The sequence below is a fragment of the Papio anubis genome, chromosome 8 (assembly GCF_008728515.1).
Source record: "Papio anubis isolate 15944 chromosome 8, Panubis1.0, whole genome shotgun sequence".
Lineage (NCBI taxonomy): Eukaryota > Metazoa > Chordata > Mammalia > Primates > Cercopithecidae > Papio > Papio anubis.
The window spans coordinates 132,802,015-132,819,873 of record NC_044983.1 but is presented as its reverse complement, the minus strand read 5'-3'; positions in this window follow the sequence as shown (position 1 = coordinate 132,819,873).

The window sequence follows — 17,859 nt, the reverse complement described above, 5'->3', positions numbered from 1 at the left end:
CATGGAGAAATTTGCTCCGGGCCAAAAAGAAATCAGGCAAGGTATAAATAGAAACTGGCAGTGGCATCAAAGCTCCTACAGCATTGATAAATTTCCACGAGGACATGAAGCCAATACTTAAGAGTCAGAAACGTGTGCTTCCAGTTCAATCCTGTCTACAAAGCAATGCCTTCCCCCAAATCTGTGCTTGCTGAAACGCTCCCTCTCCTTCCATCTCCTTTCAAATGCTACTTCCTCCAAGAAGCTGGCTCAGATTCTTCTCAATTGGATGTGACTCCATGCATTGTTAAAGACATACACGCATTATGCTTGTTTGTATTGCATTCCTTCTTTGCTAGCCCAATTAATCAGTGTTATGATCATTTCTCCCACGACATTGCTTTATGCATAAAAAGCATGTGTTATTCGGCTTTGCCTGTGTCAGAGCCCAGCAAGGTATAGTAGCTCTGTCAGTCAGTGATGGTTGAATTTATCTGTCCAGATGTTCTCACCCTATCTGCCTCTCTGACCCAGCCCACAGATTGCTGCATGTTCAATCCTCCTAATAATAAAACCAAAAAGCCAACAAACAAAAATGAGGACAATCACAACAAAGGTACAATCAAAAATTTTCACACGATTTCCAGGACTCCAAACTCAAATGTCAATCTAGAATTCGCCAAATTTTTCTGTAAAGGGCCAGAAAACAAATATTTTTGGCTTTGTGGACCTTAGGGTTTCTGTTGCAACTGGTCAATTCTGCTGTTATAGCATGAAAGGGGACATAAATCATCCATAAACAATTGAGTATGGCTGGATTCCAATAAAACTTTATTCACAAAAGCAGACAGTTGGCTGAATTTCACCTGCAGGCTCACACTTGCCAACACCTGATTTTTAGTTCAATGGTGTTTAATCATTTTTGGTCTGTGGAGCTTTCTCTTCCAATAAAATCTTAAATGATTTTCATTACATTCACATAATAAATGCTGCAAGCAATGAGATATCATTTTATCAGTCTCAAGTTGTCTATCTCCAATCCTTAATTCTTTCAGTTCCCTCTACCTGCACAGCCCTGTCTCCTTGCTTTTTAAGCATAAACAAGAACATCCCTGAGAAATCTTTCCTTATTTATTCAGTTAAATTAGATAGTGATTTAAAAAAAAAATTCTCCCATAGTGTATTGCTCTGGCTTCCCCGATTCTTTGCATATAGTTACATATTTATCTCCAATATACAGCCCCATCCTAGTCTTTAGCCTTCAGAAGGGAAGCTCACTGCTTGCATCTGGTGGACGTTTATTTCTTGAATTCAAGTTTAATTGCTATTCATCCTATATGCTCAGCTGAGGTGTCCCTTTCACAAAGATTTATGCATGTCTTGTGATTGTAGAGAAAGAGATCTACTTGGTATCAAACAGATATGAGTTAACTCTGGCTATTGTGGAGGCTTGGGAAAGTTGTGATGCTCTCCTTTCTTCATGGTATTTTCACATATAGACAAGCCTACTCAGTGCCTAGCACATGCGATAAATATATGCTCTATGAATAGCTGAATGCTGCTCATCTTATAATGGCATATCCAATGAATCCGTTCGTATAAAGAATGTGACCCATAGAGAAGCATATAATATAAGCAAAATTGATGGTTGTCGGTGTTAAACTTACTATTGTTTCCCCACCTGTAATATATTTTTTCATCCTCTAAATGTCAGATCTCTTTGTCTATACTTTGGTGTTCATGACTTTCTCTTTGGCATTCCAATCTTTAAATTCATAACCTTATAATCTCTGAATGACTTAAAGCACTTAAAGATGGAATCTTTATTCTAAAGCATTTAGAGCAATCCCAGGCACAGCTCAAGGACTCAATTAATGTGTTTGGTAGAAATTAATAAATCAATGGATCCATCATCATTTAAATTCATCAAGCAAGGAAAAGAGTGCACACCAGAGTTACTGGGGAGAAGAGATATTCAGGGTCTGAATGGAGCCCCTGAGCACCACTCTGTGTGATGTCATGTGTGCAATGATTCTGGGGTGTGCAGTGGTGAGGGGCTGGAAATTCTGGATTTGCACAGTTAGGTGAAGTGTATGAATCCCTGCAAACCAAGCAGAAATAGATATCTTGATCTTTTCCATACTTTTATTTATCTATTTATTTTATCTGTAACATCACACTTAGACCTTGATGTCTGAAGAATAGTTTTAGGTTGACAAATTACGAGCTACTTAACATTTTCCTGGAGTCAGAGAATGGACAGGCAACCTTGCATATGAGATGGATCACTGGAATGGGAATTCTAACAACTAGACTCAGGACAATAATTAACCAAGCAAATCCACCTTTGCTACTCATAAGCTATTCAACTATGCAAAACTGCTCTACACTTCATATTTATAAATTGGGTCAACTATCACCTATTTTATCCAGTTAATGAAATTGACAAAAGAAGAAGCAAAAACAATTAGGTGCATAAAACCCCAGCACAGTGTCAAATACATGCAGCAGGCTCTATTCTTGCTACTCTTCTCCCCAAACCTCCTTCTGTTCTCTTGACACTCAGGAGAGTGCTCCTAAAGTTTTCAATTTGTAAATAATTTTCACTAAGGCTTGATAATCCTGTCAAACATTTGATAATCATATTGTTATCTTAAAGGCAAATGTAATTATAAGAAGTTTTCACAAGAGGGCATGGGCTCTATTTACTGAGCCAGTGATCAAATATACCTATCATATTGGCCGGCCTCATATAATACTAGGCAATGTTGCCCAGCAAGAAAGCAAAGACATTGGATATTATAAGGAAGAGACCATGTTGCAGTGGTGGGAACATCAGTTCAGAAAACAGAAACCCTTGTTTGAGCATCCTTTCACAATTATCCATCTGGCCAAACTTGACTGAGATGAGCCTAATTGTTTTTAGCTGGAGAAAAACACCAATAATACCTTCCAGAGTTTGGTTAAGATTAGCAAAAGATTGACAGCATAATTTGTAAATCAAAAATGTCTCCAGATCCTTGAGGAATCGCCATACAGCCATCCCATTACTGGGTATATACCCAAAGGATTATAAATCATGCTGCTATAAAGACACACGCACACGTATGTTTATTGCGGCACTATTCACAATAGCAAAGACTTGGAATCAACCCAAATGCCCATCAGTGACAGACTGGATTAAGAAAATGTGGCACATATACACCATGGAATACTATGCAGCCATAAAAAAGGATGAGTTTGTATCCTTTGTAGGGACATGGATGCAGCTGGAAACCATCATTCTTAGCAAACTATCACAAGAACACAAAACCAAACACCGCATGTTCTCACTCATAGGTGGGAACTGAACAATGAGATCACTTGGACTTGGGAAGGGGAACATCACACACTGGGGCCTATCATGGGGAGGGGGGAGAGGGGAGGGATTGCATTGGGAGTTATACCTGATGTAAATGACGAGTTGATGGGTGCTGACGAGTTGATGGTTGCAGCACACCAACATGGCACAAGTATACACATGTAACAAACCTGCACGTTATGCACATGTACCCTAGAACTCAAAGTATAATAATAATTTTTAAAAAAGTCTCCAAATAGTAGAAATTATTTGTAAATAGCTAAGAGGAAGAGTCAATCTCTGAAGCATCCTCTCTCTCAAAGACACAGAACGATCCTCACCACATGCTCTGTTCACACAGCCCATGGAATAAAAGGGTTTCCTATCATCTCAGCCAGTGATTATAGGCTGTTGGTATCAAGCAGAACCGTGTTCCACATCACAAATAATGAACGTTTTTTCTTCTTTTTCCAGGCAACAGCATAAGCCACGTTCAGTGGTGCAAAGCCCCCTTCTTATTGACAATTGGCATCCCTTATCCCTGCTGTGTTTTTTGGTTTCTCTGCACAGTCCTCACCTACTCCATTTCCAGATATTGGCATCAAGCATCAGCATGTGGAGCTCTTCAGAGAACACTCGCTAATCGATGTCTGTGCTGGAATGAGATTAATCTAATGAGGCTGACAGGGAAAGAGGAAAAATAGTGCAGGCATTGGGATAAAATAAGATGAGAAATCAATTACTGGAAGAAAGCGTAATGTGTACGAACATTTCAAAGCTAGGTGTCTTTCCTCCCTGGCTCTAAAAGAAGGCAGCAGCCCACCTTGGTAAAGAGAAAACTTCCGTAAAAATAGTCTTACAAAGTCCTCTGGGAAAACTGAAACCAGACGAGAATAGGAAACAGAGAGGGAAACATGGCTATCCTGTTCTCTCCTTCAGGAAGACTTTTTCTCCCCTCACTTCCTGGGCCTCCCTCTGCTTTCCCCTGTGACCCCTGCACACTTTCCTCAACTCGCTCCTTACATATTGGCAACCCATGTCCAGCCCTCAGCCCCTGAGAGCAGGGATCTGCAAATGGTTTCTTTTCCTCTACTCCCACATCTTCTCCCTGGGTGATCCCACCCCACCCCCAAACATCCAAACGTGTCTCCCGGGCTAAGCTATTCTTCTTGTGTGCCAGATGCACCCCTCTGAGAGATGGGGCTGGGGTTGGGTCTAGTGGAAAAGCCAGAGGAACTTGAATGGAAGAGTGTTAGCCTGCCATCAGAATCAGAGGATGAAGAAGGTGAACCATGGAACAAGGGAGCAGAGGGAAGTGGCTCCCAGTGAGGACCACAGGCCCGGAGTGGACTGGCTCTGCCCCTTTCAGAAGGGTCCCTCCCATATCATGGACACAAATTATGTAATTATTCGTGCGTCCATTAGTGTTTTCTTCTTGGCAGACCATGAGCTTCAAGAAGCTGGGGCATTATTAATTAGTCATTCCTACTCCAAATGACCCGTACAATCAAACAAGGACTGCTCCATAAGACATTTTGAAAATGAACATTTGTTATCAAGCAAATAAAAAGACAGTCATATAGCTTGAAAAAAATCTCAACTCACTATTCTTTCAGGTACTCTGAGGGCACTTTGCATGAGAAATTCTTTTGTGGAAAACAGCAATATTCTAGAGGAGGAGTCGGTAAGACCTAGTTATTGTCAGCAAATGAAATCCTCAAAGTTCAAGGTGAACTCAAGACATTTTCTATATTATACTTCTAATGCCAATCCATATGGTATTGAACAGAAAAAGCACTCCTAGATCTGTAGTCCTTTCCATGCCATGTTGAAAGTCTCTAAAATATTTTAGCCAGTTCACTTGAGTACTATTAATTACACTGTCTATTTCTAAAGTCCATTATGCTATTTATAAACTCCTTAATTTCGCCATTGACTACTTATTTCTAATGTTAATTATGCTAATTAGCAAAACATCTGGTGTTGACCAGAGTTCAAGATAACTGAAACCCCTCGTTGCCATCTGTGGAGTATGTATTTCTGATTTAAAATGCCATAACTTCTGCAGTTTAGCTTCAACTATCACATACATGATGTCATACTGTCCATGCAGAAGGATTCTAAAGAAAATTACAGATGTCTTAAAACCTGTAATTCCATCATCTCTCTTGGCCTTTGGAACTCTTTAATGGGCAACTTTTTTTCTATGCAGCTGACTAAGCAACCCCCATTTGAAGTCACCAGTTTAATCTTTAAAGATTTTAAAATACAGATTCCAAAAACGAAGTATACATATGTTAATTAGCCCAATTTGGCCATTCCACAATATATACATATTTTAAAACAGCAATGCTGTACATGATAAATATGTACTATTTTTATTTGTTAATTAAAAATAAATAATTGAAACAAGAAAAAAAAATACAGAGGTTCTAGATTTCCTTCCCGGTGTGGGAAATAGACCTTTATAAATACAATGCTGAATTTTCTTTCCTAGGGCAGTGGAGAAGAAAACCGATGCTAATGCCAGATGTTCTCTTAATAATTCACCCTTTTGAACTAGTTTACAGTCCCAACAACAGTGTAAAAATGTTCCCATTTCTCCATAGTTCAACCATTGTGGAAAACAGTGTGGCGATTCCTCAAGGATCTAGAACTAGAAATACCATTTGACCAGCCATCCCATTACTGGGGATATACCCAAAGGATTATAAATCATGCTACCATAAAGACACATGCACACGTATGTTTATTGTGGCACTATTCACAATAGCAAAGAATCAACCCAAATGCCCATCAGTGACAGACTGGATTAAGAAAATGTGGCACATACACACCATGGAATACTATGCAGCCATAAAAAAGGATGAGTTCGTGTCCTTTGTAGGGACAAGGATGCAGCTGGAAACCATCATTCTCAGCAAACTATCGCAAGAACAGAAAACCAAACACCGGATGTTCTCACTCATAGGTGGAAATTGAACAATGAGAACACTTGGACACAGGAAGGGGAGCATCACACACCGGGTCCTATTGTGGGGAGGGGGTAAGGGGGACGGATAGCATTAGGAGATATACCTAATGTAAATGACGAGTTAATGGGTGCAGCACACCAACATGGCACATGTATACATATGTAACAAACCTGCACATTGTGCACATGTACCCTTGAACTTAAAGTATAAAAAAAAAGTTAAAAAAAATAATAATTCACCCTTTTGCATATAATTTCAACTGACACTTTTTTCTACTTCCCTTTTCGTTGATGGGGTTGTAATCCTTAACTATTATTAAGACAGCCGAGTGTAAGTTGAAAAGAGGAAAGAGTCATTACTGTTGTGGTAAGAAAGAAGAAAAATAACAAATCCAAAAGGAACAATTGGAAATATCTTTATGGGGGGAAAAAGAAAGGCTTCAGAGAGGAAGGTATTCAAAATAGATAGTAATTAGGGAGATATTAATGGGAATCCTGTGCACTAAAATGCAAATTATCAAAACTCAAACTGACCAGGCTTCAGAGGGGAATCCGGACCAGGAATGCTTTAATGCTTATAATAATGTTAATGCTGGTGAAATGTGCATGCCATATGTTCCCCTGGAAAGTTTCTCTTCTTAGAAGTAGTCTATCTAATAATGGCAGAAGAAATTAGACAATTAGAATAGCACCATTCTGAAACCCCTAATTAACTAATGGATGACTGTCAATAGCTATTAGCATCACAGAAAGAGAGACATCTAGAAAAGATGAGCCTCTTGTGAGAGTTACACAAAACTACTATTAAAGTAGTCTTTTAAAAAAAAAAAGAAGAAGAAGAAACGGAAAAAAACCTGAATTTGATTAAGACTTTAGATCAATTGATCAGCTTACAGGAAATACAAGGAACAGAAGACCATGGTAGATAATACCACGGCATTGCCGTCAGTATAATCCACACTGTGGTCATCTCTACACAATGGGCATGTCAGTTTCATCAACCAATAATTGCCAAAAGAGGGAATCTGTGTTGGAGCAACTTTATGTACAGAAAATGAAGAAGCATATCAACTAATTATAGTGTATGCAGCTTATTTATACTCTAATTCAAATAAACAAACTTTTAAATAAAATATAGGGCCTTGGAAGACATGAGACTATATCTTAGAATTATCAATGACAGAATACATTTTAAAGGTAAAATTGGTATTGTGCTATGTTTATAGGAATTCTTGTATTTTAAAGAAACCTACTTAGATATTTACAAAATAAAATGCCATTAGGTATGGGATCTTTGGTAGAATAATTTGAAGTTAAGAAAGGAATTTTGAATATTGATAAAAAAGACTGGTGATTTTGCAATAATTTTTGGAGCTGACAGGTACATTGGTTTTAATATACTTTGTTACTCTCATATATATACGTACACATTTATTATTTATATATACATTAATTTCCATATTAAAAAAAGATAGACAAAAGATCAAAAGTATTCCTTGAATGCTGTTTAGGTTTTTGGTGTGTTGTTTTGTCTTGTTTGGTCGTGTTTCGATTTTCATTTTGTTTTTCTTTCTTTTAATATTACAAACATGACACTTTTCTCTGTCTCTCAGCTCTCAGTTGGCCACTTCTGCTTCTGGTCAGTATCTAGATGGGACAAGATCATAGCACAGAGACCACTGGGTGCCAAGCAGAGACTATACTGTTCTATCGATGTAGTCTGAAAGCCCGACAATGACTCATTGCCTGAGTTCTGTTTCGTGGAGAAGGTATTATTAGCAAAACAGAAACAAAGGTTTGAAGAATTTTAATTTGATAAGAAACATAGATGAAGATGAGCAATCTTTTTCCTGTGTTTCTTATAAATAGATGACCTCCAGACCATACTCCAGATCATATGTATATGAATGAATGTATATGTGTGTGTATATATATATACACATTTGGATTTATTAAGTTGGTGCAATTTATTTATTGTATATGAATGTTTCAAATGTATGTATATTTGTAACCTAAAAATGTATTTTATTTTGAAGTTGTGTTTTAGATTTTTCCCAATCCAACATCTGTTTAGTAACAGTTGTAGGTTCACACAAACACCTCCAAGCAAACATACACTATTCCAGTTATCAACACTATTTTAAAGAATAGACCATTTTACATAAAGGTGACATACGAGTCAGACGTCACAACATTGCAGTTCCCTGAAAGCCCTGACTTCTCTTTTGCACGTGGAGCCGATCTGCACCAGCCCTTCCAGGGCTCTGCACATCCCAATGCTGGCGTCATCCAGTATGGACAGATGACACCAGCATCCATCGTTGGGCAGAAGCCAGGGCACCCCGAGGAGGCTGGCTGAGACCAGTGTTTCCAGTTTACAGGCTGCCAGCTACAAACTCCTTTTTTTTCTAATTTGGGATGCTGATAGCCCCACCCACCTCTCTTCCCCAAAGACTGACCCTTCAGCATCCACACCAGGAAAAGGATCCATGCAACGAGGGATGGAGCAGGGCTCTTTAAAGCATCGTACTGGTTTCTGCAAGGATGTCTGAGGAAGTCTGGCCTCCCTAGGCCCTGGGTGGCTGGCAACTTTTGGCCTTTCAGTATAAAAATCACAGTGTGCAGCCTCAATTCCAGTTGACTGTAGTGAGTGCATATATATGTGTGTGTGTACATATATATCTGTGTGTATATGTATATTTTGTATGTGTGTATATATACCCTTTGTATATATACACATGTTTATAAGTATATGTATATATGTGTATACATGTATATATGTATATGTGTGTATGTATGTATATACTTATATGCATATGCGTGTATATATACACACACGCAAAGGGTATATATGTGTGTCTATACATATGTGTCTACATGTTATATATGTATATGCATATAAATCATATACATATGTGTCTATATGTTATATATGTATGTGCATATATGTATATATACACACCTATATATCTATATAGACATATATGTATAGTCTTTATGCTTTCCTGTCACCATTCTCTATTTTCTTCATTGCTCTAATTAGACTCTATAACTATTTATTTACTTGCCTGTTTTCTACCTTTCTACACAACAACAGTGTAAGCACCCCATGCTCCTCTGCAACCCAATCTTTTAAATATCACCTGGCACAAATATACAAATGACATAAATATTTTTTAGTTGAAAAAATACTGAGTGCATGACTGCATTGGAGTCAGAGCATGCAAAAGATGAGAAATGACTTTAATGTGCACCCACATGTGGGAATACAGTAACATGGTGTTATGCCTTTCCTTACCTTCCCAAGATGATTCTATCTGCCTGGAATCCACCTCTCAGTACCTCTTTATCTGGCTGCTGCCTACACATCTTGCAAAACACAGCTCAAGCATACATCTTCCAGGAAGCTTCCTTGATCCACAGTGCCTGAGTTAAATGCCCAAATTCCATGTGTTTGCCTTTAATATATAAGTTTTTATATTCTGCTGTAGTAAGAAGTGTGCTAGTCTATTCTGCCCCAGTAGACTGTGAACTTCCTGGAAGTCACTGTATATCTCCAGCATCCATTAGAGAGAAACACGCACCCCGAGTGTTATTAAACAGACCAGAGAAACATGTCGGTGATTGTTTACCAGGGAAGCTGGAATTTTCTCAGTTTATATGCTGTTGTTTATCTGCCCAGTATAAAATAGATCCCTTTTGTTCTTTGTAACAGATTCCTTCATTAAGAGGGAAACTTTGGGTTAACATACAATGTCACATTTCCCAAACTCTCCTACATATAAGGGTGGCCAATTGTGTATAAAAATAATCCAACAAGAGGGATTTTCTACTAAACAATTACAGGGAGATGAGTGATTCAGCTTTAAGACAGAAGCCATTTTGTACTACTCCTCCTTTTTGTTTCTTATTATATGGAATGTGGACGTGAGGGCAGGGACTCCAGCAGCCATATTGTATTGGGTAGTCATTTTCCAAGGATGAAAACTTGTAAATATCAAGGCAGGCTAGGTCCCAGACAATAGAATCACTACATCAGCCCTAGACCATGTAACTCTGGACTTTTACATGAGAAAAAATTCTCTTGTTCATGCTATTATATTTCAGTTTCTGTTACAAAGAGCTAGAGTAAATCCTAACTTATATAACACTTAATGCTCAAGTAGGGTTACATAGTGTATGTTTGTTCAGGAAACCCCTTTGTAATAACTCTTCACTAAGATGTTTACAGCAAAGGTGATTTGTAGAATATGTCCCAGATTCTCGCAGAGAAGTCAGTATTTGCAGTCATTCTAAAAGCTGTATTTTAGCTATAAAATGAAGTGATAAGGGAGAATCTGAGGATCTGTAGGATTACAAGTGTGGAGGGTAATTTTGCTTTTTCAAAGAAGTAGAAGTCAGAAAATACTGAGAAGATAAGGGCTGAGCTGGAAAGAGTGGTAGGAGACTCCCAGAGGCACAATGAGACGGCATTTCTGGGAGAATAGCCTATTTCCTAATGGGGAGATATGAAAGTGGTTCATACTTTGGAGTGGACTGTAATAACTTGGTTTGATTTATAAAAAGGAATTTGTAGGTGACACAGGTCAGTGAAACAGTGGTGAATTAGCCCTTTTTTGTGTTGTGATAAAGAAATATCTGAGGCTGGGTAATTGATAAAGAAAAGAGGTTTAATGTGCTCATAGTTATGCAGACTGTACAAGTATGGCACCTGCACCTGCTTTGGTGAAGCCACAGAAAGCTTAGAATCATGATGGAAGGTGAAGTGGGAGACAGTGTATCACAGGGTGGGAGCAAGAGAGAGGGGGCTGAGGTGCCACACTCTTTTAAACAACCACATCTCACATGAACTAACTTATCACTATACCTTAACAACTTAACAGCTTAACACAACTCAATTATCACCACGGGGATGGCACTAAACCATTCACAAGGAATCCGTGCTCATGATCTGATCACCTCCCACCAGGTCCCACCTCCAACACTGAGATTCACACTTCAACATGAGATCTAGAGGGAACAAACATCCGAACCATATTAAATGGTGACGAATAGGGAGGTCAGAGGAAGAATCAATGTGTCCGAGATGGCCAAGGAGGTCTTCTTGGAAAGGGACCTGTAAGCTCACCTCTGTTTGTATTCAGATGCAGTCTTATGGGAAATGCCAATTTTTGTGAAAATAAAAGTGGAGCTCCTCTACTTAAAGTAGCAGTGGCGTTTGCAAACTGTGCATCTCAACTTCTTAACTATTTAGTCCTGCCACGGGGATCATTGCAGAACCGCCACAGGATCCTACAGCTCTGGAGAACACACTTTTACTTTAGAGTCAGTTTTATTAACAAGAGAGTAAAGTTTGTTGAAAAGAAGACGATGGGCCTATCCCACTGCCCCTAAAGTACTCCCAGCTGAGTGATTGCCTTTCCAACAAGGACAGAGAAGAACAACACTATTGCTAACAGCATCTGAGTACGTGCTCTATGTCTTAGACTAGACCTTTGCATGTGTTATTTCATTTCATCTTTACAACAGCCTTATGAGAAATAATTTGTTTGATAGCAGAGTTGGGTGACTATAGTTAACAGCAATGTATTGCATATTTCAAAATAGCTAGAAGAGAGAACTTGAAATTCTCCCAACCCAAGGAAATGATGAATACTCTAGCTGATGAACAGCCCGGATACCCTGCTATGATGATTATATATTCTATGCATGTAACGAAATATAGCATGAACCTCATAAATATGTACAAATATTATGTATCAATAAAATATAAAAGAGAAATACTTTGTTAATATTTCTAACATAGAGACGAGAACACAGGCTCAGCAAGGATAAATGACTTGCTGGAGTTTCTACAGCTTGAAAGGGCAGAGCTGGGATTAACCCAGGCCTGCTGAGAGTAGGGCCCGTGACCGTATGCACAATGTGAGGCGCTGGGGTCACGGAGATGGACAGCTTCCTTCTGTCAATGACCTGCCCATCAGAAACAGGACTTGGCCTCTTACTCCTCACAATCCCCCGTATCACCCAGCCCTTGAAGGATTATGGTACTTCAAAAAGGTGGCATGTTCTAGGGATTCTAGGGGAGACAGCTGGACTGGGAATTTAGACAAAGACACATTCTTTTTTTGCTGTGTGACCTTGAGGAATGCAGACAAGCTCTCTGAATTTCAGTTCTTCATCTCTTATTCGGGATAATACTCCTCCCACTTGGGGATTATTGGGATCACTAAGTGGGGTGGTTCCTTCTAAATCACCAGCTCACTGCAGTCCTTATCAACAAATAGCCCTCCACACCTTGCCTCCCAGCCCACTGCCTCCCCCAGGCTCTGCCCATTAAAATACACTCCTCAAGCCGTTCATTTGGAGGCCACCACCTCAATCAGATAAGCTGCCGGGGTGCTGCCTCCATTGCCAGCCACCTGTGCTTCACAGAAATCACATTCTATTCAATTAAGTGGACTCTGAAGTAGAGTCACATGGCTCTGTCATTTGCCTGATTTAGAAAAAAATAAATAAATAAAAGCAAGGGGTGGGGTACAATGTGCACTCTGGCATTCCGGTCAGCTGGTGTGACATGAAGACATAAAGAGAACGCTATTTTAGAGAGACAGCATTTGCAGCTCCCTCCCAGCCCTGAGGGTTCTGTCTAAGTCCCCTCGAGGTATCAGCCCTAATTAGAAGATCTGGAAAATCAGAGTAATGAAAGCAGCCAGCCACACGTGACACCGATGGGGCCACAGAGGTCTGAGGGGTGAGTTAGGTGATGAGTTCTCTCTTACACAGACAGGTATTCCTTTGAAAACCTCTTCTGGCATCTGGCACAGTCTAACTAGCATATCTTGTCCTGCTCTTTTATTCACAGCAAACATAGATTAAGTATTTTCTTGGTGCAGGGAGCAGAGATAACCTCTGCAGGCATAAGCTGAACTCCAGGGCCGCTCCATCACTCGCTCAGTGCACAACCTCAAGAAAATGCCACACTTCTCTGAATCAACGTTCTCTCATAAAAGGGAGATGACAATAGGGCAGGACCCTGGGTTAGGGTAAAGGTCAAATCCTATCACGCACTTTGGAAACTGGGAAGCACTGTGAACATGTCTGCTCTTATTTTTATTTTTTTAATATGGAACTTGCATCAGTGAAGGAATAAAGGGCATATTGGTTTGTTATTGCTGCTGTAACAAATTGTCACACACTTAGTGGGTTAAAACAACACATACTTATTATCTTTCAATTCTGGAAGCCAGAAGTCTGAAATAGGTTTCCTCAGGCTAAAATCAAAGCGTCTGCAGGGCTGTACTTCTTCTGGAGGCACTAAGGGAGAATCTGTTTCCTTGCCTTCCCCAACTTCTAGAAGCCACCTGCATTGCTTGGCTTTTGGCCACATTCTTCCATCCTCAAAACCAGCAACATCAGGCCAAGTCTTTCTCACTTGGCCATCTCTTTGACTCTCTCTCTTCTGCTTCTCTCTTCCACTTATCAGAACCCATGTGATTACATTTGGAATCCAGACAATCCAAAGTCAGCTTGTTGGTACTTTAATTCATTTGCAATTTTAATTTCCTTTTGCCATGTAACATATTCAGAGATTCTGTGAGTGAGGACATAGACATATTTGGAGGGGCAATTATTCTGCTAGTCATAAGCAGTTACTGAGTTAGGGTGGATAGAAGTTGTAAACAAGACGAACACCAGCTCCTTTTATTAGGTTCATATTTATTTGTAATTTAAGTACCAGGTTTGAATTCTAGTTCACCATTTTCATCATTTTCTAAGCTGTGTGGCCTTGGGCAGTTAACTGAGTCTCTCTGGGCCTCAGTTTCCTTATGTGTTAAATGAGAGTAATAACAATAATGCCTTTTTTCTAAGGTTATTACTGGGTTTAAATAAGTTAATACATGGTCAGTGTTGAGTACTCTTCTTGGCCTGTGATAAATTGGTCAGTAACTAGTGGCCATCTTTATGGTTATATACCACATTTGTTTAATGAATGAAGGAATGAATGAGTGAATTAATAAGTAAATATAGAGAAAAAGTCATAGAAGTGTTGCCTAATACAGACTCTGGATGTCATGTAATCAGAATTGAAACTATATTCTACAGGGGAAAAAGAGCCGCCTTAGACAGGATTAGAAAAGGTGTCTTAGAGAAAAGACAACAGATTATGTGTACAAACCAGGTGCCCTTCTGCTAAGGAATTATCCAAATTGTCTCAAGGAATCCTGTTAATACCCCATTTGATCAAGAAACTTGAAGTTCAGAAAAGTTAAGAAGCTTGTCTGAAGTTGCACAGCTTGTCAATAGCAAATTCAATCTTGTAATCCAGTTTGTCAGAATCTGAAGTTCATGCCACCCGATTATTCCTCCCCATTGAGAGGTTAAATATGGTCACTGTGGTGTTCTATGTGTCACATAGAACTTGGCTAGACTAAGTTGCTCAGTTGTCTGGCCAAACACAAGTCCTGATATTGCTGCAAAGGTATGTTTTAGATGTGATTAAGTTTAGGAATTTTGAGAAAAGTTGTTAATAATATGTGTGGGCCTCATCCAATTAATTTACAACTATCAGAAAAGATTGAGGTTTCCTGAAGAAGAATGGGTTCTGGAATTCTCCTCAAGAGCACAACATGGAACCCTTGCCTGAGTTTCCAGCCTGCTGCCCTGTGGAACTCAAACTCAAAACTGCAACCTCAGCTCTTACCTGAATTTCCAGCCTGCCAGCCTACCTTGCAGGTTTCAGACATGCCAGGCCCTACTATTGTAACCACCCAATAGGTTCTTCTTGCCCACTGCCCAGATAGAGCTGATTTATCAAAACAGGGGAATTGCAATAGAGAAAGATCTTTACACACCTTGAACTGGCTAGATAGGAGACTGGAGTTTTATTATTACTCAAATCAGCCTTCTTGAAAATTTGGAGGTTAGCATTTTACAAAGATATTCTGGGGCTGGGGGCAGTAGGGTGGATAAGGAATGGGTGCTGCTGATTAGTTGTGGATGCAATCATAGGGGTGTGGAAAATGGTCCTCCCACATGCTGAGTTCACTTCTGGTTGGGGCCACAGGACAGGTTGGTGAGTTAGTCATCGGAAGTGCAAAAAACAGAAAAAAGACATTTCAAAAGGTCAACCCTAGGTTCCACAATAGTGATATTATCTGTAGGAGTAATTAGGGAAGGCACAAATCATGTGACCTCTTTACATGTATACCTTAGCAGAATCCAGGCTCCTCTCATCCTCCTAAATTGGTGGTCTCTCATTAGCTTTACAAAGGTGGAATAGTTTTGGGGGAGGGCTATGATTATTTAAACTAGAAACTAAGTTTATCCTAAAGTTAACTTGGCCTAAATCTAGAAATGATAGGGAAGTTTGAAGGCTAAAGGCAAAATGAAGCAGATCTCTTTTACTGTGATAATTTTCTTACTGTTATAATTTTTGCAAAGATGGTTTCACTATTATATGAGTTACTTCTTTAAAATCTCCCTTTTTTTCTCTGTTCTGTTTCTCTGGAGAACCCTGAGTAGTGCAGTCATTCTATTTGTTCAAACACAGCAATGCAGATTTGTTTAATTTAGATCAGCTTTAACAATCTAAATGTAACACCAAGGGATTAGTACAGTTTGGTGAAAAGTGAATTTGACCTTCTCAGTCAGGATACTGCATGCTAACCCTGCCTCGCAGTTAACTCCCTGTGCCCGTGGGCAAAACTCCCCACGCCCTTGGGCAAGTCCTCTAGCCTCAGAGGCGCCAGGTCCCATGTCATCCAGGTACTCTCACTAGTGTTAGAAAATAATGAACCTGACTCTTGAGAGACACAATGTTTACTCTGGCAGGAAATCACACACAAATCTAGGATACTGTTTAGCGTGTGGTTACCCTTGATTAAACCTTTACAAGTCCCAAATGCTTTAGAACACAAAGGGGCATGGACTTGTTTAGAAGCTGAATTTTATTGTTAAGAGAACGTTAGTGATTGTCATTGTCACCATCCTCTTTGTTCTACATAGAAGTGGTGACCTAGAGAGCAAGTGGCCAGACCAGGATCATCAGCTAGGAGTTGGCAGAGAGCAGAGCAGATCCCACTCTGAGCACTTCCAGTGTGTGCTCTGTAGGAGTTCCGCTTGTGAAAAACGATGTCCCTTCTTCCACCTGCCAAGAGGAGAAACCTTTTATGTCAGCGTTGCTCTCATTCTGGAGACTGGAAGTTTTCCAGACAGGATGATCAGGAGGCCCTTTTCACAGGAGTAGGACATTCACAGAAAATGCCAAGTGCGGATCTGCCTCCACCAAGAACCTTAAGCAGTGTCTTCAAATGTCAGTAGCTTAGGGAAAGACAATATCCAGCTGCACGAATTCAAGGCCCACCTCCATGAATAGTAATTATTCAAAAGTGTCTCTTAATAAAAATGAGAGGTAAAATGGATTTTCTTATTTTGTGATTTTTTGTTTCCAGAGGTGCTTGTCATGTTTATCCAGGCCTGTGTCAGCTAAAGGTTGGTACTGCTGTGCTCCCCAGGGTTAGGCCCTCACCATCAGATGGTGCCGTTAGTCTACTGTATTCCAGAGAGTTCGCCACTATTTGTCATCCCAGGAATTGGCCAGAGCTGGCAGGGAGTCATTGTCTTAAAAACTGCCCCAAGAAACCCCTAACTTTTGGACTTGATAATAAGATGCAATTTTCCGAAGATAGGGTTACATCACTTTAAGAAGTGGAGAAAGTGTGAGTTAAGGCATTAGAGATTGGTCTCAGCTCTCCGCTTCATTTGCAAACTATGTAGTCTTGAACATTTTTTTCTTTCTCTGAGCCAGCCATACAAAGAGGGTTACACTTATCACCGAGTTCATGCATAGATATAAAATACCTAGGCCATGTTCAGCACCCACGAAGTGCTTCCTAGCTATAAAACTAACTCTTCTCTCTATTAGATTTTGAAGTCTTTGTTAGGGGTAGAACAAAGCCCCAAGGCAAGTTTTAGCTAATCAGATTCCATTGTCTAAACTTTGTTGCCTTGGCTCGTGGTGGATTCATTTTGACTAGTAAGACTCACTCACTAAGACTCTAAGGCACAACTAACAAATGGTAGGTCAAGATTCTTCCTGGAAATGTTGGTCTCAGGTTGTAGGAAAACTACCAGCTGAGACCTGGGAGTACATGAAGGGTACTGCCACCCTGCAGTAGATGGTCCTGGAATTGAAGCCATGTTTGCAAAAATCACATCAGTAAGAAAATTATGGCAGTGGGGGAGATCTGATCTAGCCAACCTCCATCCTGCCTTTAACCTTCAAGCTGCCAGATGTTGAGTTTATAGGTTAAATGATCATAGCTTTTCTGCAAAACTCAAATGCCTTTGTCAAGTTAATGAGAGACCACTGGGATATGAGGATAGAGGAATCTGAATGCTGCTAAGGTATACACATAAAGAATTGACATCCATTATTGCAGAGGCCACAAGATATGCAACTTCCCCAATTACTCCTGCAGATAACACCATTATTGTGGAACTTAAGATTGACCTTTTGTGATATCTTTTTAGGATTTTTGCATGTCTGACACGCATGGCTCCA